General features: G+C 52.2%; 1 non-coding gene across 1 annotated transcript; it reads left to right on the top strand.

The window, feature by feature from the left end:
• The first annotated feature begins 14,328 nt into the window (after positions 1-14,328).
• TRNAS-CGA (transfer RNA serine (anticodon CGA)) lies at positions 14,329-14,410 on the top strand. The gene has a single exon. It is a non-coding gene; the product is annotated as a tRNA-Ser (tRNA).
• The last annotated feature ends 8,219 nt before the right edge of the window (positions 14,411-22,629 follow it).

The following is a 22,629-nucleotide window of genomic DNA, read 5'->3' on the forward strand; positions in this document are numbered from 1 at the left end:
TACGCAGGCCCGGTCCCCTTAGTGGTGCCTGCAATGACAGAAAGGGAGGTGATTGTCATGAGTACCTGCCTGAAAGGCAATAAGAGAACATTAGCAGTGGTAGAGCAGCCGACCGAGGGAGGGCTCCCTGAAGGAGTGCTGGTTCTTAGTGGAGTCATAACCCTACCTGCTGAAGCCCAGGAAGAGGTGACTATACTGATTGCTGATGGAACAAGTCGTGATATTTTTGTGAGGCGAGGACAAAAGATAGCAGACCTCTTTGAGCCTGAGTCGATTGTAAAACCCCAGTGTGAAACTCAAGTTCCGACCATAGACCCAGCAAAGTTTGACTTTGGAGATTCACCAGTGTCCGAGGACTGGAAAGATCGCCTGAGGAAGAAACTTTGTGAAAGATCCAAGGTGTTCTCACTGCATGAGTGGGATGTGGGATGTGCAAAAGGAGTAGAGCACAATATCAGACTACATGACTCTCGACCTTTCAGGGAGAGATCTAGGAAGATTGCTCTCTCTGAGATGGAAGATGTGCGACATCATCTTCAGGAGCTGGCTGCGAATGGCATCATTACAGAGTCCCGCAGCCCATACGCCTCACCCATTGTGGTAGTCCGCAAAAAGAATGGGAAAATCCGGATGTGTATTGACTACCGCACCCTAAACAGCCGTACTGTGGTCGACCAGTACACTATGCCTCGAGTGCAAGATGCCTTAGACTGTTTGCTGGGAAGCCAGTGGTTCTCTGTGTTGGATCTTAGAAGTGGGTACTACCAGATCCCTCTGGGAGAAGAAGATAAGGAGAAGACAGCCTTCATCTGCCCATTAGGGTTTTATCAGTTCGAACGCATGCCCCAAGGGATTTCTGGAGCACCTGCCACCTTTCAACGTCTCATGGAGAGAGTTGTGGGAGACATGAATTTACTGCAAGTGTTAGTTTATTTGGATGACCTGATTGTGTTTGGAAGAACCTTAAAGGAGCATGAAGAAAGACTTCTTAAAGTGCTTGATAGGTTGGAGGATTATGGTCTGAAGCTTTCAATTGACAAATGCCAGTTCTGCAGAACCTCAGTGAAGTATGTGGGTCACATCGTATCCCAAGAGGGTGTGAGTACTGATCCTGATAAAATAGAAGCACTCACTACATGGCCACGTCCAAGTAACTATAGAGAACTCAAGACCTTTCTTGGATTTAGTGGCTACTACCGCAGATTTGTGAAAAACTATGCTACGATTGTAAAGCCTCTGAATGATCTTACCAGGGGACATCAGTCCAGCAAGAACAAATCTAAGACCAAGAATAAGGGGAGGTTCCCAAAGCCTCCTGTGCAGAGAAACTATGGCCCCTTTGCACCATTTGAGCCACGGTGGGATGAGAGATGTGAAAGGGCTTTTCGAGAAATCATTACTTGCCTAACTCATGCTCCAGTCCTAGTTTTTGCTGACCCAAGCAAACCATTTATCCTGCATACTGATGCCAGTTTGGAGGGTCTGGGAGCAGTCCTGTACCAGGAAGTGGAAGGCAAACATAAACCTGTAGCCTTTGCCAGCCGAGGATTGTCTGATAGTGAAACTCGTTATCCCACCCACAAGCTGGAATTCTTGGCCTTGAAATGGGCCATCACTGAGAAATTTCGAGACTACTTGTATGGTGCTCAGTTCCAGGTGTGGACAGACAACAATCCACTGACTTATGTGTTAACAAGTGCTAAGCTGGATGCTACAGGGCAGAGATGGGTGGCCGCCTTGGCTAGCTATGAGTTTAGCATTCAGTACCGATCAGGGAGAAGCAATGTAGATGCAGATGCATTGTCCAGGCGTCCGCAGGCTCCAGAAGTTGCTGTGATACCCACAGATGGAGTGAGAGCTATTTGCAGTGTGAGTCGTCGAGAGCCAGAGGCCTGTGAGAGCCTTCAGGGATGTATTGCAGAAGCTTTGGGCCTGCCCCCGAATGCATGCCTTCCGCTTCAGTGAACTATATTGCATTGGACCAATCTCCTTTGCCCATGCTCAATGCGGCTGACTGGCAAGAAGCCCAACGGCAAGATATTGACATTCGTGATACACTACTTGCCAAAAGGGAGGGGCGAAGCCCGGCTGCGGTTGTCCCACCTAACCCGGAGGGTAAACTACTATTGAGAGAATGGACCAAATTAAAACTGATTCAGGGAGTGCTACACCGAATGACCACCGACTCTTTACAAAAGCAACGAGCACAACTAGTACTGCCAAAAAAGTACAGAGCCCTGGCCATGAGGGCCCTGCATGATGACTTTGGGCATTTAGGGATGGAGAGGACCCTGGAACTTATTCGTAGTAGGTTCTATTGGCCCCGAATGGCTGAAGATGTTCGCAGGAAATGTGAGACTTGTGCTCGATGTGTTCAAAGGAAAACTCTGCCCACGAGGGCTGCATATCTCAAGAACATCACCAGCAACAAACCTTTGGAATTGGTATGCATTGATTTCTTGTCTGTAGAGGTAGACAAGAGGAATGTTGGAAACATTCTAGTAGTGACTGACCATTTTATACGGTATGCACAAGCATATCCCACACGTGATCAGAGGGCCACCACCGTTGCTCAAGTATTGTGGGACAAATATTTCTCAGTCTGTGGATTCCCGGCTCGGATACACTCTGATCAGGGGCGGGATTTTGAGAGTCACCTTCTGAAGGAGGTGCTGAAGATAGCAGGAATTAAAAAGTCTAGGACAACGCCTTACCACCCCCAAGGTGATCCTCAGCCAGAGAGGTTCAATCGAACCATATTAGATATGTTGGGAACTTTGCGACCAGAGCAGAAGGCAACCTGGAGCCAGCATGTCGCATTTCTGGTGCATGCCTACAATGCCACAAAGAACGATGCTACGGGAGTCACCCCATATCTCTTGATGTTTGGGCGAGAACCAAGATTACCCATAGACTTGTGCTTTGGTGTATCAGAGGATGGAGATAGCTATGAAACTCATCAGCAATATGTATCCCGACTAAGAGAAAAGCTGCGGGATGCTTATCGCTTAGCTACCGCTGCGGCTCGGAAGAACGCAGACCGCAACAAACATCGATATGATGCTAGAGTGCGTTCGCAGGAGCTCCAGCCGGGGGACAGAGTCCTGCTGCGAAATTTGGGTATTGCTGGCAAACACAAGATAGCTGACAGATGGAAGGCAATACCTTACCTGGTGATGGAAAAGCTGGGAGATCTGCCGGTCTACAAGATCAAACCTGAAGACAGTCCAAGGCAAATAAAGACGGTGCATAGAAACCTTTTGCTCCCTGTGGGGGAATTGGTAAGCACCCCTTATGAGATGGGCCATGACAGGGCGGCCGGGCAGAACAGAAGTGCTAGACCAAAGCTGCCATCCAACACAGACAGTGGGCCCCCTGCAGCTAACTTACCCCTATTCTGCACATCTGAGAGTGAGTCTGAGGAGGAAGACACAACCCTGGTGTATCCTGGGATGGAAACAAGATTTCAGTCTCGACCAGCTGAACCAAATGAGAGTTCCCCCTTTTCCACCCTAAACCCAATGGCGGAATTATTTAGGCCCATTTCTGACACTCCTGTGCCGCTGATGAGACCCCCGTGTGATGACACACACAGGTTATTGGCCAGTGGAGACACACAGGTAGCGGATGTCCTGGGCACCTTGGACCCTCCAGCGTTAGAACTAGGAGTGCAGGGGCCTATGCCAGTAGCCGAGGGACCCTCCAGGGAAGCCTCTCCATCCGTCACTCAAGAGGACGTTCCCCCTACCTCGGCAACAGAGATTCTCAATAGACGAGACAGGGTGATAAGACCAGTGAAACGGTTAACTTATGATACACCTGGGGTGACTAGTGAGGAGCCAATACATTTAGCACACAGGATTGTGGAAGCCAAAGTGGGCTTTCTGAGGCCCTTTGGAGGAAACCAATGAGTTGGTATAAAGGGAGTATGATTTGTCGGGACGCCAAATTCTCGGCTGGGGGGAGGATATAAGCAGAGACAGGGTGGGCTCCACCCTGACATCTGGTGGTGAGGTGTGGCAAGTTGTGGAAAAGAACTTCAGGGGCTGATCTCATTTGCATAGGCACACCCACCCCACCTAGAATGAGGCCATAACTGCCCAAATGGTCACTTTGGCTGCTGTGGGATCCCCAGTGTCTCTGTTATTGGGGCGGGAAGAATAAATTGTTAGTACCCTGATTATGGGAACTGTGCTTGGAACTGTACTTGGCCTTTTTGTTATGATGGAGGACTCACCATCAACTGAGTAGCACTCACTAGGCAAGGGAAATGGGTTCCAAAACTCTGTGAATTGAGAGAGACTTGAGACAGGTATTAGTGCCTGGTGGTGTAGGCCCCTTTGTGAGGGCCTGAAGCACCAATTGCACCTCTGTGTCTCTCCACTGTGGAATGTCAGAGCTAATTCTGGGTCTATTAAGAGTTTGTTACAGGTACTGTGCTGAATTCACTTCAGCCTTATAGTGCACCAGCACTAAGGCTCCCACTACTATGAGCTGAAATCACTGAGCACGGTGTCAAGTAGTGGGGAGCCGGAAGATCTAGTGTGCAGCGGAGCCGGTCGTGAGACGGCGAGCTGAGCGGAGCCGGTCGTGAGACGGCGGTGTGTTCGTGAGACGGCGAGCTGAGCGGAGCCGCTCGTGAGACGGCGGTGTGTTCGTGAGACGGCGAGCTGAGCAGAGCGGAGCCGGTCGTGGTGGAGCGGAGCAGAGCCCTGTGGGGCAGTCAGCTTCAGGACACGTAAGGTGCCCCTTACCTCTTCCCCCCCCCACACCCAGGCACATTTCGGCCAGACTGGGGAGTAACACTCTGCAGATGAACTTTTGAACTCCGGGGCTGGACTTTTTTTTGGACTTTGGGTGATTTGTGGATTGCTGGACTCAAGAGACGTTTGGGTTCTGGGACTCAAGGGCCTAAGGGAAAGGATGTGGCCCAATTTTTCTGGGGTGGGTCGGTGTTCATGGTTTGGTTAATGAACACTAGTTGTGGTGTTTCCCCAATTTAATGCTGATGTTGTTTACCTCATGTTATTAAAGATTCTCTACTACACTGAGACGCCGTGCTTGCGAGAGGGGAAGTATTGCCTCCTTGAGGCGCCCAGGGGGTGTGTAAGATTTTCCCAGGTCACTGGGTGGGGGCTCGAGCCAGTTTTGCATTTGCTTTAATGAGAGGGAACCCCTGTGTACTGAACCCGGCCCTTGCTGCTATCAACTTGGCCTGGCAGAAGGGTTACACACTCTCTGCAAATTTGCGGATGATACTAAACTGGGAGGAGTGGTAGATACGCTGGAGGGCAGGGATAGGATACAGAGGGACCTAGACAAATTGGAGGACTGGGCCAAAAGAAATCTGATGAGGTTCAACAAGGACAAGTACAGAGTCCTGCACTTAGGACGGAAGAATCCCATGCACTGCTACAGACTAGGGACCGAATGGCTCGGCAGCAGTTCTGCGGAAAAGGACCTAGGGGTGACAGTGGACGAGAAGCTGGATAGAGTCAGCAGTGTGCCCTTGTTGCCAAGAAGGCCAATGGCATTTTGGGATGTATACGTAGGGGCATAGCCAGCAGATCGAGGGACGTGATCATCCCCCTCTATTCGACATTGGTGAGGCCTCATCTGGAGTACTGTGTCCAGTTTTGGGCCCCACACTACAAGAAGGATGTGGATAAATTGGAGAGAGTCCAGCGAAGGGCAACAAAAATGATTAGGGGTCTGGAACACATGACTTATGAGGAGAGGCTGAGGGAGCTGGGATTGTTTAGTCTGCAGAAGAGAAGAATGAAGGGGGATTTGATAGCTGCTTTCAACTACCTGAGAGGTGGTTCCAGAGAGGATGGTTCTAGACTATTCTCAGTGGTAGAAGAGGACAGGACAAGGAGTAATGGTCTCAAGTTGCAGTGGGGGAGGTTTAGGTTGGATATTAAGAAAAACTTTTTCACTAGGAGGGTGGTGAAACACTGGAATGCGTTCCCTAGGGAGGTGGTAGAATCTCCTTCCTTAGAAGTTTTTAAGGTCAGGCTTGACAAAGCCCTGGCTGGGATGATTTACTTGGGGATTGGTCCTGCTTTGAGCAGGGGGTTGGACTAGATGACCTCCTGAGGTCCCTTCCAACCCTGATATTCTATGTTACCAGACATCATATCCAGCACACTAACCACATAGACAGCAACATCAAAAGGCCTGTGATGGAACTTTCTCACCCATATCACTCACTCCTTTGCACTTCCTTCAGTGAGACAGCCAGTAACTACACAGCTCACTATACATTCCTTCAAGAACCTGTACCCACTCCTTCCCTTCCCTCCTGAAAGTTTCAACTTTTCAATGAAAAATTGAATACCGAACTATTTTGTCCAAACCCCAAAGTATTTCAATTTGGAAATGTCACTGCATGGGAGTTGTAATTTGCGTTCCTCCTGCATCCATCGACAGGGCTCCCTGATAGGACTCTCCCACAATGCACCACGGTCTCTCCTTTGCATGAGTCATTGAATTAGGGGAGTCCAATAACCATGATGCATCATGGGAGATGAAGTCCATCTGGGGAACCTAGCCTGCACAATAAAAAGGGGACATCAAGCAACCCCACGACATCTCCCATGGGACATAGTAGTGGCATGCCCAAATCGATCTGTTTGGTTTCTTGGTGAAATAGTTCAGCTTTGGAGCTTTTATTTTTATTGGTTTTTTTGCATGAAAAATATCAAAACCATTAACGGATGGCAGACGTTTTTTGTGAAAACTTTTTTAAATCAAAACCGCAGTTTTTCATCAAAACCAACAAAATTTTCAAGCAGCCTTAATCATAGGAACATCCCATGAGCTCTTCCATAGATTAGCTAGTCCTGCCAAGCACTTTCAGCTCCTTTCATAATTCACAAGGGGCCATCATGTTCTAATGGTGATCCACCGACGGTTTGTCACTCTTCTCTGGTCTATGTGGCAAACTGAAATTTGCAAAGCCTCCTGTCCTAAGATATTTGGACACAAGGTGACCAGATAGAAAGTGTGAAAAATCGGGATGGGGTGAGGGGTAACTGGCACCTACATAAGAAAAAGCCCCGAATATCTGGACTGTCCCTATAAAATCGGGACATCTGGTCACCCTATTTGGACACTCAAGTCAATTGGAATGTTCTGGCTTTCTCACTTCTTCCTTCACCTATATAAAATAAACATAAGCAAATCAGAAGCATAGCCACAGTCCTCACGCCAAATTATCCATTGTTTGGTCTGTGGTTAAATACTTAGGGTTGTATTTTCAAAACTGCAAACAGAGTTCGGTGCACAGGTCTTGCTCCCAGTCAATGGGACTTGTGCTCCTTACTCTGTTGGGTCTGCAAAACCATCGAAAGCCGGGGCACTTGGCACTGGCCCCTGTCGGACACCGGGCTAGATGGACCTTTGGCCTGACCCCATCTGGCCGTTCTTCTGTTAAAGCAAGGGAGCGATCAAGGCGGAGAAGCCCATCTCCTTGCTTCAGGAATTTTGCAGTTTTTTGGTCACAGTCCTCTCTAGTCCAGGATGACTCTGATCGCCCAGGCTCGGATTGTGTCGCTGAGACAACAGGGAGTCCGGTGAGCATGAAAAATACAGGCTTCTCTCGCTGCAGTTAGCCCAGTCTCTCTGATCCTGGAGGACTCCCATCTATCCAGCACCATGGCTCATCACCTGTATAGCCCCTGGAAGCTCCTCTGCACCCTTCTCAGCAGCATCAGGGATAAGAGGGACGAAGGAGACCTGCAGCTGCAGGAAGAGCAGAGGGGCCCTGTGGGGCAGGGGTAGGGGCGGCTCTAGGGGGAGCTTGCAGGGTCCGCAGCAATCCCAAAATTTGTCTTAGCCCCTCCCCCGTAGCCATCCCTCCCAACTGCTGGTAGCACTGCCTTCAGATCCGGCACTCGGCTGAGAGCCACTGCTCTCTGGCTGCCCCTTTCTGAAGGCAGAGCAGAGAGCGGCGGCTGCGGGCCAGGCTCCCCACAGCAGAAACACTCACTTCTCCTTCCCCAGGCTCACGGGCTCTCACTTCCCCTTCTGCACACTCCTGCCACAAACAGCAGCAGCTAGGGGAAGCGGACTGGCACGTGGCTGGGACAGTGTCCCACACAAGCTCCCCCCCACACACACACACCTGATTTGCCGAGAGGAGGCTTTAGACACCTGCCTAGACTGGAGGAAATTGCCTCCTTCTTCCATTCAGTCCCTTTGCACTCAGGTGGGGCCTGACCGATTTGTAGCCCCAGGTGCCGACGCAGAGGGTGCTCCAAACCCAGAGCCCCCACAGGAAAACATAGCGGGTGCTCAGCACCCACCAGCCACAGCTCTTGGGCTGGCCCCTGCTGATCAGCTGTTTGAGCTGTCTGGCAGCTGGGGAAGGGGCTTCGGGGAGGGGGGAGTGGTGGGTGGACAGGCAGGGACCTATGGGGAGGGGAAGGAGCCAGGGTGGGACCTGGGGGAAGTGGCGGAGGTGGCATCCCCAGGAAAAATAAGTCAGTGCCTGCGGCCCCAGAGATCTGCACAGTCAGCTCCCCTGCTGATGCTAGCCTGGGCCAAGCTCTACACCGGCTCCGCGGCAGCCGGCACTGCAGAGGCTGCAAGCCCCGTGTTTACACGTAAGTCTCCCTTTCGCTGGGAAGCTGATGCACGGCTGGCCGGGCACTGGGGGATTCCGCCCGCTACGAGAGGTGGCCGTGCCCAGGTGGGTCTCCGCTGAGCTGGGGAGCACGGGGCAGGAGCCTGTCTGCGCTGAGGCCTTTGACTCAGGAGTGGGAGCTGCAAGTCTTCAGGCTCAGGAGTGCTTGGCTTAAAGAGACAGTGTGCTGACACACACAGGCTCCCCCACACAGGGCCAGATTAACCTTTTGTGGGCCTGGTTCCCAACACATTTGTGGGCCCCCTTGGGCCAGCAGATTGACACAGGAGTTGTGTTTGACACAGCACACAGCTGTACCGGTTTTATTTACAATATTTACAAGTTTAAATGGAGGGGGCTCCCAGCAATGGCAGCCCTAGGGCAAAAAGTTACACACAGGTACATCTGATACGTTATGAAAGAAAACATGCAAAAGAAACCACAGTGGGTAAAACCAGGGAACAAAAGCCTGAGCCGCCAAAACCCCAGCCAGCTGTTGCTCCCACTAAGAGGGAACAGTTACAAATATCTCATCCTTCACATTTCTCATAGGAACTACCAGGGCCTGATGAAATTGGGGCAGATTGAAAAGTGTGAAAAATATTTTAAAAATAAAAACATCCACAACTTTATTCCATTTTATTTACAGCATCATTATTCGTACTCGCCTGGCTTGGCCTTCTCTGCCAGAAGAGAGGCAGACAGACTAGGATCAGGAACACCAGCTGTGCCCCCAAAAGACTGGGCTCTGGGCCAATCCTCCAGATATCTGAGACCCACATCCTTCCCCAGAACAACCCCCCCAAACTGAATCAGCCCCACATCCCTCCCCAGAATGACCATCGGTGACCTGGACAGCGCACCCAGCTCAGCCAGGAAGGAGAACTCTTGATACTTTCTTTGGGTTTTTATCTACGGCTTTGGCTACACTTGCATGTTACACCGCAATAAAGCCTCCCAGAGCGCTCCACCTTACTCCCCGTCCACGCTGGCAAGGCATGCAGAGCGCTCTGACTCCCTGGCTGGAGCGCTCCTGGTACTCCACCTCCCCGAGAGGATTAACAGCTGTTGCACATCGGCTGAGACGCTCCAGCTCCAGTGTAAACGGGGAGTAAGGTTATTAGGCACTGATTGACCTCCGGAAACTCTCCATAATCCTTTTAACTGACACGTCCTCTCTTGTTTGGTTGTGAACTCCGGACGTGGCCGTGCCATTTCAAAGCTCCGTTTCGGGGCTGCTTATCAAACAAACACACACCGCTCCTGTTGGCTTTGAATGAGTGAGAGGCAGGCGGGGGGCTCCGTTTGGAGCGCCAGCCGCTCCTGTTTGCTTGCAGAGCGAGGCGGGGTTGGGGTCCATTTCAGCGAGCGGCTGCTTATCTCGTCTATGAGAAAAAAAGAAAGAACGGCCGTTTGCTTTCAGTGAGTGAGAGACAGGCGGGTGTAACCCTTCTGCCCGTCAGAGTTGGCAGCAACAAGGGCCGGGTTCAATATCTAGGGGATCCATTCCAATAACACAATGCAAACCGGCTCGAGCCCCCACCCAGTGACCTGGGACAAATATATACCACCCCCGCTGGGCGCCTCCAAGAGGCAATACTTCTCCTCTCGCAAGCACATAGCCTGAGTGTAGCAAAAGCCTTTTAATAACAGAGAGAAACAATGTGGCATTATGTTGGGGAAACACCACCACCAGGATTCATAACACAACCCATGAGCAAAAAAAACCCACCCCAGGCAAATTGGGGCATGCCCTTTTCCCTTTGGTTCTTGAGTCCAGCAACCCCAAATCACCCAAGGTCCCAAAAGTCCAATGCCCCAAAAGTCTCTGTCCCTGGTCAGGGCAGCCCCAGAGTTCGAAAGTTTATCTGCGGAGCTTTACCTCCCAACCTGGGTGGAAGTGGGACGGGGGTAAGAGGCACCTTACATGATCGGAAGCTGACCGCCCCACAGCTCCATAGCAGCGCTCCGCTCCGCCAGCCGCCCCACAAACTCCTTCGCTCCGCTGCGCTCCGCTCCGCCAGCCGCCCCACGAACTCCTTCGCTCAGCTCCACGACCCACAAGCAGCTCCTGCCATCCACACACTGCTCCGCGTTGAACTGCTTCACCAGCCGTGCCGCAAACTGCTCCACAATATATCTTCAGGCTCCCCCACTACTTAACACAACACTCAGTGATTTCAGCTCTTAGGTGAATTCAGCTTGTAGTAGGGGAGCCCCAGTGCTGGTGCACTGTCAGCCCAAAGTGAGCTCAGCAGCCTATAACTAGACTTCTAATGAAATCAAAATTAGCTCTGATATTCCACAGTGGAGAGAGGAGGAAGTGCAATTAGCATAGAAGGCCCTCACCAAGGGGCCCATGCCACCAAGTATTAATACTTGTCCCCAGCCTCTCTCTCTTCACACAGTTTTGGAACCCATGACCCTTGCCTAGCGAGTGCTACTTAGTTGATGGTGAATCCCTCCATCATAACAAAAGGCCACGTACAGTTCCAAGCACAGTTCCCATAATCAGGGTAATAACAATTTATTCTTCCTGCCCCAATAACAGAGACGCTGGGGATCCCACAGCAGCCAAAGTGACCATTTGAGCAGCTATGGTCTCATTCTAGGCGTGGTGGGTGTGCCTATGCAAATGACATCGGCCCCTGAAGTTCTTTTCCACAACTTGCCACACCTCACCACCAGATGTCAGGGTGGAGCTCATCCTGACACTGCTTACACGGGGGAGGGAGGGAGGGAGGTCTGTACTTACAAGACAGCACGCTGTCAGCCCCCCAAAACCCACTCTCTCTCCCCCCACACTCCCTGTCACACTCCACCCCCACCCCCCGTTGGAAAAGCACGTTGCAGCCACGTGAATGCTGGGATGGCTGGCAGCTGCCAGTGTGGACAGGCTGCAGCGCTTCCCCTGCTCGGCTGTAGGAAGGCAGGTTTGACTCACAGCACCGTACATCTGCAAGTGTAGCCACGGCCTGCCTGTTCTTCCCCTAATTGTCAGGGTCTCAAAATCTCCTGCTGTGGGAAGCGAAGATGCAGGCCCTGGATTCTACCTATTGGCAGCCAACCACACGCACACAGACGGTCGCCTACGGTCTGGTGCCACGCTAGAAGTGCCATTTCCAAGTGGTTGAGTTTTAAAGCTAGATTTGGCTTTTGGTTTCTGGCCCAAAATTTTGAGGCCTGACAATTTCAGCAATGGCCAAATGTGGCTTGTTGTTGTAAGGGTCTGATTCTCACTTTGGGTGCCAAGAGGCCTGGCTGCAGCTCCCGGACAAGTCCTCCCCCAGGGTGTGTTTGCTGCTGCCCCTTCCCGTGTCCAAGCTTCTTCTGCCTGGGTGTGTGGCTGGTGGTTTGTCTTTGGAAACTCCTCTGGAATGTGGCTTCCTTCGAGTTCCCAAAGGATTTGTTGGACTCGGGCATGAGTCTCCTTTACCATGCAAGTGTGTTTGCAGCTTACCTTGGAAGTTTTTTTCACCTGTGTTTTCTCCAACATCCTGCAGAGGGAGAGCTGCATTAGGGCCTGAATTTGGTTTGTTTGTCAAGGTGTAGGATTCTCCCTTGGGGCGGGAGAGAGTGCTGAGAAGACCTTGGAAAGGTGAAGTCAGGGGCAGTACTTTTTCAGGTGCCTGTTGTTGTGGGGGTTTGTTTGATTTGGGGTTTTCCTGAAATTGCAAGAAACGATGTCACTTTTCAGCCTGAACGCTTGTTCTGTACAGCAGCCCAAACTGCAAGCCTTGTTTCACCTGTGTAATGTTGGACAGTGACAGGGTCACGTTAACACCTTTGTCTCTCTTTGAGCCCCTTGATTCTCTTTAAATTACCACCAAAGTTCCCACCCCCTGTGTGAGTGGCATGGGGGACTGAGCGTCTTTTCTCCTTTCTCCCCTCTAGGATGTCAGAAGCACCATAGGCAGGTGCCTGGCTCCTTCCCCTTCACACCTCATTATTCTGGCCACAGGCTGAGACAAAACAAGTATCCCAGGGCACAACAGCAAAGTGGAGAAAGTGACTCGTTTGGTCAGAATCTCCTTTGGTTTATTACAAACCTGGGGTTCCTGCATTTCCTACATAACTAAAGCGGTTTTCTTAATCGCGTCTCTGCTAAGGCTGCGTCTACACTCCCCCTTGTGTCGGTAGAACGTATGTGGCTCAGGGGTGTGAATAAGCCACCCCCTGAGTGACACAAGTTACACTGACCTAAGCGCCGGTGTGGACAGTGCTATGGTGCTGGGAGAGCTTCTCCTGCCAACATGGCTACGGCTGCTCGTTGAGGGTGGAGAGCTCCCTCCCGTCGGCTTCCAGCCGCTCCAGTAGAGACTGCCACCGTAAACTCCCCAGTGCAGCCACAGCCTTAGGGCAGGGATGATGCCCCGGGACTCCGGGGACACAGTCCGGGCCTGTCACCTCCAGGGCACTGGGGTTCTCTTCTACCCAGGGCAGGAGTGAGCAAACGTCTGTAGGACGTGATGACCATTCAGAAACCGGTGAGGAATGAGCTGGTTTGAGGGGAGTTCATCTCGGTCCAGTTGCAGGTGGGCAGACGTCCACAGAACAAAGACCAGCAGGAACATTGGAATCTATTGGTCACTGAAGGATGGAGGCTGAGGAGTGAATTGTCCACGGGGACTGAACTCCCGTCCTGTCCCCAGAGCTGGTCTCAGTCAATCAGGGCTGAAGCACATTGACGGGACACCTCGGGGAAGCTTGCCCAGCCATTGCTGGGGCTGTAGCTATTCTGTGGCTGGCTACACAGAGAGTCATTCTCCAGGCCCCTCAATTCAGCATTTTTCAGTGGCAAGAAATTCACAGTAAAATAAAAAAATAAAATAAAACATGATTATTGGGAAAAAACCTGTTTCTTTCTTGATGTGAAAAAGGAAAGTTCCAGCAGCTGGAGGACACGTCTCCTGACCTGGAAATCAGACCTGGTTATTGGTGCCAACAAACCAGTGATCTGAAGGAGACTCTGAGGAAAATCAAAGGTACCGAGAAGGGAGCTAGGAGGGGAAACTGAGACACGCGTCTGGGACTTTCGGAAGTGACAGGTTCTGACCAATTAGTTGCAAGAGATGCGAACATAAAAATGAAACAAATCAGAGTGAACCAATAAAACATAATTCCTGACTCAGGGGAAGAGGCTGGGGCGGAGGACTGGGGGGCGGGGCGGGGGGAGCAGTGTTCCAAGGCAACAAAAATAGCAAACGATTCATAATCTGTAGTCATTTGAATGTGATTCATTTTTCCACTGAGAAGTTTCTCTGAAGTAATGAGAAATCCAGGGTCCAGGTGAAGGGAGCCGTGTCCCATTCTCCCGGCTGACAGTCCAGTCATGGCTTAGTCCTGTTTATAAAGAGAGACAAGAGACAATAAAAACAGGTGAATCGAGCGAGACAGTCAGGACAGGGGAGGATAAAGCAGGGAGGGGCAGACCTGGGCTCTAACTCCCTGCGTGGCCTTGGCCAGGTCAGTGAACCTCTCCCTGTCTCCCTTTAGAGTGGGGATAGCAACAATTACAGGCCCCACAGGAGGGGGTTGTTTTGATGTTTAACCACATGGCTAAGCAATGAGAACCCCAAATCCCCCTGTGCTTTGGGAGCCAGGTCTCCTGTTTGAATTCTGTGTTTCAGAGGACTTCAGGCCTGGGCACTGTGATTATTTACCAGTTTCTCAGGCCTTAGGGGGTCACGTCACTCACAGCTGTGATGGCCGAGCGGTTAAGGCTTTGGACTCGAAATCCATTCGGGTTTCCCTGCGCAGGTTCAAATCCTGCTCACAGCGAGGCCTGTGTTTTAGCCACACTTGCTCACCAGGCCAATACATCTCCACCGGCCCTGAGACGCTCTCCATACACTCCCCACCCCAGGTAAACCCTGTTCTGCTCCTTTCATGGGGATGCCTGGGATGGTGCCTCACGCTGTGTCCCTGCGGTCTCAGCTCCCGAGGCCTCTGCCCCTCACCCAGCGCCCCCCGGCTCAGCCCCACCCCTGGGTGCTGCTCCTCTCCAGAGCGTGGAAGGAGCTGAGCACGGGCAGCCCGTACAAGAGGCCAGGGGAGCCTGAGCCTCCCCCATGTGGGGCGGAAACGTTGGGGATGTGGGGCGGGTCTCCCATCCGGAGGCCCGTGGGCCCGTGGTCAGCTTTCGAGCGCTGGAAGCGAAGCTCCAGAGAAGTGGGGGCCCCACCTGAACCCCGCTCCCCTCTGCCTCTTAGCCCGATGCCCTGCTCTTGCTCTGCCTCTTCCCATCCCCCCTCCGCCTCTTCCCCCAAAACCTGCTCCCCACCCCCCCTCGGCCTTTTCCCCCGCGGCCCCGTCTTCTCGTGCCTCTTCCTGTCCTGCTCCACCTCCTTCCCCAAGGACCCCACTGCCCCCCGCTCACCGAAGACAGAGAAAAGGGACGGGTGCCTGGCCCCATGGCCCCCCGGTAGCCCCCCTTCGGGGAAAGGGGCGGAGACGAGCAAGCAGGGGGTAGTGGAGTCTTGGGGGAAGAGGCGGAGAGGAGCGAGGGGCAGGTAGGGGGACCTTGGGGGCCAGAGGAGTGAACAGTGGGTGGGCGGGGCCTCGGGGGAAGAGGATGACCGGGGGCGGGGCCTCTGTGGCAGGGCCATGCTCTAGGCCCCGGTGGCTCCCCAACTTCTCGGGGTCATCTGAAACCCAGGATGAAGGTGACACAGGGCCTGGTTCCTCTTTGGGCTAAGATTCCATAACAGCTCTCCCTTCCTGGCAGTGTGAAGGGGCTGGACAGGGGCATAAAGCCCTCCAGACACGGCCAGAGACAGGGACAGGGCCGTCAATGCGGAAGAGAATCAGGCCCAGAGTTAGACAAGGGGTGCAGAGAATATTCTGGATTCTGGTCATTGCACTTCGCCCTTGCTTGAAATGCTTCCTCTATTTTCTCCATTTCACTCCCTGACTCTCGATCTCTGCCCCTTTCCCCGTTTTGTCCTCAGAATTAGCACGTTCAGCCAGTTAATCGCAGCAATCCCGCCATAAGACGGCAGCCTGAAATCTCAGCTCTCCCCCGCCCCTCGCACGAGACCTGCTGCCAGCTGAACTGGAGAAAGAATGGGGAACGTCTCTGGCAGAGGGTGTGAAACAGACGCCCGGAAAAGGTGAGTTTTCACAGGGATTTCCTCAAAGTAGGAGAAACTTGGGGTCCCAGTTAGTGCCCAGAAAACCCTTCAGGGACCAAACAAACCAGAGGCCCAGCTCAGCCCGATCTGGGCTCCACGTGGGAGTGAGCAGGGGGCTGCTGAGACACACACAGACTGCTGGGCACGCACGGACTGTGGCTGGGGAGGGGGCTGCCAGACCTCCCTCGGGTGACCAGACAGCAAGTGTGAAAAATCGGGATGGGGGTGGGAGGTAATCGGAGCCTATATAAGAAAAAGACCCAATAATCGGGACTGTCCCTCTAAAATCGGGACACCTGGCCACCCTAGACCTCCCCCACAGACTGCCACTGAGGGAGGAGGGGGCAGTTGCACAGACCTGCAGGGACCACATAGATTGTGAGGTTTGCTCCCCTCCTGTCTCCAGTGGGGCTTAGGTTTCTCCCTGAGCCTGCTGAGCCCTGTGGCCCTTCCCAGCCATGCCCGTGGGAGCAGAAAACACCGAGAGACCAGGCCGGGGAGGCCATATGGTTTATTGGACCAGCTTCTGTTGGGGAGAGAGACCAGGGCCTCAGGACGAGCTTTCCGGAGCTCGAAGGCTTGACTCTCCCCAGCAGAAGTTGGAGAATGAAAGAGATCCCCTCCCTGCCTTGTCCCTCTAATCTCCTGGCACCGACCTTGCAAACAGAGAACTCTGAGGCAGTTCAGTGCTTCCGACCGAGCCCCAGGAGCCCGTATGTATCACAGACGTTGCACTCATTCAAACAGTGCCTAGCGCAGCTGGGGGACGGGCTTCAAGCTGCTGCCAGCCACAGCCCCTTCTGTGCCCCAAACCGGGGGCGACTGCGCCTACCGGCCAGACCCCTCTGTTCCAGAACGGAGGTGCCCTTTGGTCTCTCAGCCCGGCGCTCTCACACAACCACAGCAGCTCCAGTCACCAGGTCCCCTCTTGGCGCAGTGGGAGGGGGCAGCAGGACAGAGCAGGCAGGCCACCGAGGGGGAACTGTACTCCGGGAAGCCGTGACTCTTTCATAGATTCATAGATTCATAGATATTTAGGTCAGAAGGGACCATTATGATCATCTAGTCTGACCTCCTGCACAACGCAGGCCACAGAATTTCACCCACCACTCCTACAAAAAAAACCTCACACCTATATCTGTGTTATTGAAGTCCTCAAATTGTAGTTTAAAGACCTCAAGGAGCAGAGAATCCTCCAGCAAGTGACCCGTGCCCCATGCTACAGAGGAAGGCGAAAAACCTCCAGGGCCTCTTCCAATCTGCCCTGGAGGAAAATTCCTTCCCGACCCCAAATATGGCGATCAGCTAAACCCTGAGCATATGGGCAAGATTCATCAGCCAGATACTACAGAAAATTCTTTCCCAGGTAACTTGGATCTTACCCCATCTAAAACCCATCACAGGCCATTGGGCCTATTTACCATGAATATTTAATTACCAAAACCATGTTATCCCATCATACCATCTCCTCCATAAACTTATCGAGTTTAATCTTAAAGCAAGATAGATCTTTTGCCCCCACTACTTCCCTCGGAAGGCTATTCCAAAACTTCACTCCTCTGATGGTTAGAAACCTTCGTCTAATTTCTAATCTGAATTTCCTAGTGGCCAGTTTATATCCATTTGTTCTTGTGTCCACATTGGTACTGAGTTTAAATAATTCCTCTCCCTCTCTGGTATTTATCCCTCTGATATATTTATAGAGAGCAATCATATCTCCCCTCAGCCTTCTTTTAGTTAGGCTAAACAAGCCAAGCTCCCTGAGTCTCCTTTCATAAGACAAGTTTTCCATTCCTCGGATCATCCTAGTAGCCCTTCTCTGTACCTGTTCCAGTTTGAATTCATCCTTCTTAAACATGGGAGACCAGAACTGCACACAGTACTCCAGGTGAGGTCTCACCAGTGCCTTATATAACGGTACTAAAACCTCCTTATCCCTACTGGAAATACCTCTCCTGATGCATCCCAAGACGACATTAGCTTTTTTCACAGCCATATCACATTGGCAGCTCATAGTCATCCTATGATCAACCAATACTCCAAGGTCCTTTTCCTCCTCCGTTACTTCTAGTTGATGCGTCCCTAGCTTATAACTAAAATTCTTGTTATTAATCCCTAAATGCATGACCTTACACTTCTCACTATTAAATTTCATCCTATTCCTATTACTCCAGTTTACAAGGTCATCCAGATCCTCCTGTAGGGTATCCCTGTCCTTCTCTAAATTAGCAATACCTCCCAGCTTTGTATCATCTGCAAACTTTAGTAGCACACTCCCACTTTTTGTGCCCAGGTCAGTAATAAAAAGATTAAATAAGATTGGTCCCAAAACCGATCCCTGAGGAACTCCACTGGTAACCTCCCTCCAACTTGACAGTTCACCTTTCAGTAGGACCCGTTGTAGTCTCCCCTTTAACCAATTCCCTATCCACCTTTCAATATTCCTATTGATGCCCATCTTATCCAATTTAACTAATAATTCCCCATGTGGCACCGTATCAAACGCCTTACTAAAATCTAAGTAAATTAGATCCACTGCGTTTCCTTTATCTAAAAAATCTGTTACTTTCTCAAAGAAGGAGATCAGGTTGGTTTGGCACGATCTACCTTTTGTAAAACCATGTTGTATTTTGTCCCATTTACCATTGACTTCAATGTCCTTAACTACCTTCTCCTTCAAAATTTTTTCCAAGACCTTGCATACTACAGATGTCAAACTAACAGGCCTATAATTACTTGGATCACTTTTTTTCCCTTTCTTAAAAATAGGAACTATGTTAGCAATCCTCCAATCATACGGTACAACCCCTGAGTTTACAGATTCATTAAAAATTCTTGCTAATGGGCTTGCAATTTCTTGTGCCAATTCTTTTAATATTCTTGGATGAAGATTATCTGGGCCCCCCGATTTAGTCCCATTAAGCTGTTTGAGTTTCGCTTCTACCTCAGATATGGTGATGTCTACCTCCATATCCTCATTCCCATTTATCATGCTACCATTATCCCTAAGATCCTCTTTAGTCTTATTAAAGACTGAGGCAAAGTATTTGTTTAGATATTGGGCCATGCCTAGATTATCCTTGACCTCCACTCCATCCTCAGTTTTTAGCGGTCCCACTTCTTCTTTCTTTGTTTTCTTCCTATTTATATGACTATAGAACCTTTTACTATTGGTTTTAATTCCCTTTGCAAGGTCCAACTCTACTTGACTTTTAGCCTGTCTCACTTTATCCCTACATATTCTGACCTCAATAAGGTAGCTTGCCTTACTGATCCCTCCCTTCTTCCACTCCCTATATGCTTTCTGCTTTTTCTTAATTACCTCTCTAAGATGCTTGCTCATCCAGCTTGGTCTACAACTCCTGCCTATGAATTTTTTCCCCTTTCAAGGATTTAGGTGTCATACCGGGCAAGCCGCTCAACATCCGCACCCGGTGCGATGCTGTGGGTAACAGGGCCAAAGCCATCGGTGATGACGGGGGGATTTTCTTGGTTTTTCAATGGTTTGCATGCCTCAGTTTCCCTGGGTGCTGTTTGTTTAACGAGGTGGCACTGGTGGGAGAGGTAGTTTGTTGTTACAGAGGACCAGCGGTGATCTCTCCTGTCAGTTGGGCCCTCAAGCAAAGGCCTGGAGAATGGATACCCCAGCGACTGGTGAGCGGGAGGCCCAGCTTGGAAGTCACAGCCAGGTCGGGCCAGTAGTAGGACAATGGGCTGAGGAGAGAAGACCCGGTGACTGCTTCCAGCCAGGGGGAAAGAAAAGAGGGAGGAGAGGAGAGGCTGAGATGGAGGAGACCCAGGCAGCCTGTTCACCTGGGACAGAAGTCAAAGGACACAGGCTTGTGGGAAGGTGATACTGGACACTTAGCTGGAAGGAGGGGGCTTCTGGACTGGGGAGAGAAAACAGCCAGAGCTGTTTAAAAAAACTGGAGAGAAAAGAGCCATATTTGAGGGATGGAGAAGACTTATAAGGAGGAATTGAAAAACTCAGTCTGTTTAGTTTTTAAAAAGATGGAGAGGTGAGCTGATGGCAGCCTGAAAGTGCCTTCGCTGAGAGAAAACACCAAGTATTTAAAGGGCTCTTTAGTCTTGCAAAGAAAGGCAGAACAAGAACCAATGGCTGGAAGCAGAAATCAGAAAAATTCTCCTTAGAACAAGGCAGAGATTTGTAAGAGGGAGGGCGACTCATCACTGGAACAAACTGGCAAGAGAAGTGATGGATTCTCCATCTCTTGATGTCTTCCAGTGAAGACTAGATGCCTTTCGGGAAGGTGCTTTCATCAAAAAGCAGCTCTTGTGATACACAGGAGGGCTGGGAGATGTAGGGCGTCATCTTAGATGCTCCAATGGTCCCTTCTGGCCTGAAGTCGACTTATTTATGAAAAACTGGTGTTTTAGTGTATAGCCGGCTCCATCCCCCAACTCACCAGTCATTGAGTGCAGAGATCCGGGGGCAACAACTCCAAGCTCCAAGAGGCTGGGCAGGGGCAGGACATCAGCTGGGAGGGAGGGGTGGGGGGGCAGTGATATCACAAAGGCCTTTTGCAGGACCTCAGCCCATTGGGCAAAGGTGGTGAGGAGGGGGTGACCTCACAGAGAGACCCCGACATCAGCGGGGCAGGGCCGAGGTGCAGGGCCAGGGCAGTCGCTGAGACCCCCCCGGCTTTGCTGCCACACGTCTCCTTCTCCCGGTCTCCCCTCGAGGACGGGGAGAGAATTAGGATTCATGTCGCAGCATGAGGAGGAGACTCTGTGGAGTTTTCTCCTTTTCCACCACTGATTGTGCCAGAAAACGAACTTCCCTTGGACAAGGTCGGAGGCTGCAAGAGGTTTGGAACCTGTTGGGTCTGATGCACCTGCTGCAGGCAGAATTCTTGGCACAGAAAACACTGGCTTAAGGGGGCAGAATGTGATTTCCTACCGAGCGCTTTGACACTTGGAATCACTGGGGACCTTGGGGTTTATCCTTTTTGGTTTCCCTTTTCCTCTTTCCTCCCTCCTTTCTCCTCTTCTCTTGCTTCTTTTTCCCCTGTTTCCCTCTCTCTCCCAAGGAGGGGTGTGTGTGGAGGGTGGGCAAGGGGGGGTTGCTCTCATCGCGGGAGGTCCTCACAAAGAGGTGGGTCTGGATCTGAGAGCGATCCGCTCTGATGGTGACCTGGCCGTCCTGTGGGACCTCTGGTGAGACCTCTCAGCCGCCCGCCCCTCAGAGTCTCAGGGCTGGTTGGCCGAGCGGGGGGCTATCGACAGCGAGGAGACTCAGGTCCTTTTGGTCTCGTTTCAAATCAGGCAAATAAGTCACAATCAATGCAAGGTATGGGATTAATCTTGCTGCTTCAGGGGCGGAAGGAGGCAGGGTCTTGGGGGAAGGGGTGGAGCGGGGCGGGGTCTGGGGCAGAGGGGGGGTTGCCCCGGGCCCGCACCCCCCTTGGGACAGCCTTGGCAGCAGTATTGGTCCCACCCCGCGGCAGGGCCGGGCTGGAACCAGGTACGGCCGGGGCATGGCAGGGCAGGGCAGGGGGTGGGGGAAAGCTGGGCGGGCGGGAGCCAGGGGAGGTACCTCTCAGGTTACAAGCCAGACCTCGTAACCTGAGATCCAGAGAGGGGTGGGGCTCAGGACACACCCCTCCCATCGGCCTTTCCCGTAGGTGTGGAGATGCCTCGCACGCTGGGTTTTGTGGGTCCTACTTTCAGGCACCTCCTTCTTCCTGTAAGCGGGGGAATAGTCCCGCTCTTGTGGGGAACTTTCCTGGCTTCTGCACGACCCCGGTGAAGTGGGCTAGCGAAAGGATCTGAGTCCTCGCTCCCACTCCCTTTACCCAGTGGCCCCTGCCCTCGAGGACTCCCCTTCCACACTCCTGTCTGGCAGAGTCCTCGTAACCCGGACAAGGCTGGGCCCAGGATTCCTGGGGGGCTCGACCCCAAACCCTGCGGTGGTCAGCTAGGACAGGGGCTAGGATGTCCCTACTCCGGGGTACTCTCTGCACTGGGCACTTCATTGACCCACTGATCATTACATATAATTTAAAGCAAATGCAAGTTATTTAATCAACAATTAATTTAAAAAAGAATAAGGGAAAATGGGAAAGGTGAAAGGAAACACATCACCCCGCTCTGTGGCAGGGAACATCACAAACAGGGTCTCTGGAACGTCAGGGCAGTTCACAGTCTCCTCCTTGTGAGTCCCAGGTCCCTTCTCCGGCTCTGGCTGTGCTGTAGGGATGCTGCGGGTTGGACACTTGCTCTGGTGGTGGCCACACGCTCTCTGGCTCGAAGTGGCAGGACCCTTCTTCCCAGCATCACCCCCGCCCTGTCGGGGTTACGATCCAAGCCTGGCCTGCAGAGCCCCTTGGCTGAGGCGTCTCCCTGTGCGGGGCCCGCTGCCCAGGGTCCCCCTCGCTCTCCCCAGCTGCTCACCGCACCCAGCTCCGGACTCCTCCAGCCCCAGCCTCACCACTCGGTCTCTGCACGGCTGCTGCTCTGCCCCCAGCTCCCTGGGCTGCTTCTCTGGCCCCTCTGGCTCTGGTTGCTCCCACGACAGGTCTGCTCTCTCTGGGCTGCTTTACTGGTCCCTCTGGATCGGCACAGCTCCACTCCCTAGCTCAGCTCGGGCCCCTGCTTTCTCCTTAGCTCGACCCCACTCTGTCTGTCTGACCCAGGCAAATCCAGCTCTCACGGAGGACGGGACCCCCCCTGGCCTCCTGACTCCCTCATTAGCCTTCTCGCCCTGTCATTCAGGCTGACCTGGAGCGTTGGCCTCTCCCCATTGTTCCTGGGGACTATCAGTCTCAGGGTCCTGGTTTCCCATCAACCCTTCCCCTTTTAGTACTGGGAGCGAGCCAACCAAAACACCCCCACTGACTGTTAGTA

Source organism: Eretmochelys imbricata, chromosome 11 (assembly GCF_965152235.1).
Source record: "Eretmochelys imbricata isolate rEreImb1 chromosome 11, rEreImb1.hap1, whole genome shotgun sequence".
Lineage (NCBI taxonomy): Eukaryota > Metazoa > Chordata > Testudines > Cheloniidae > Eretmochelys > Eretmochelys imbricata.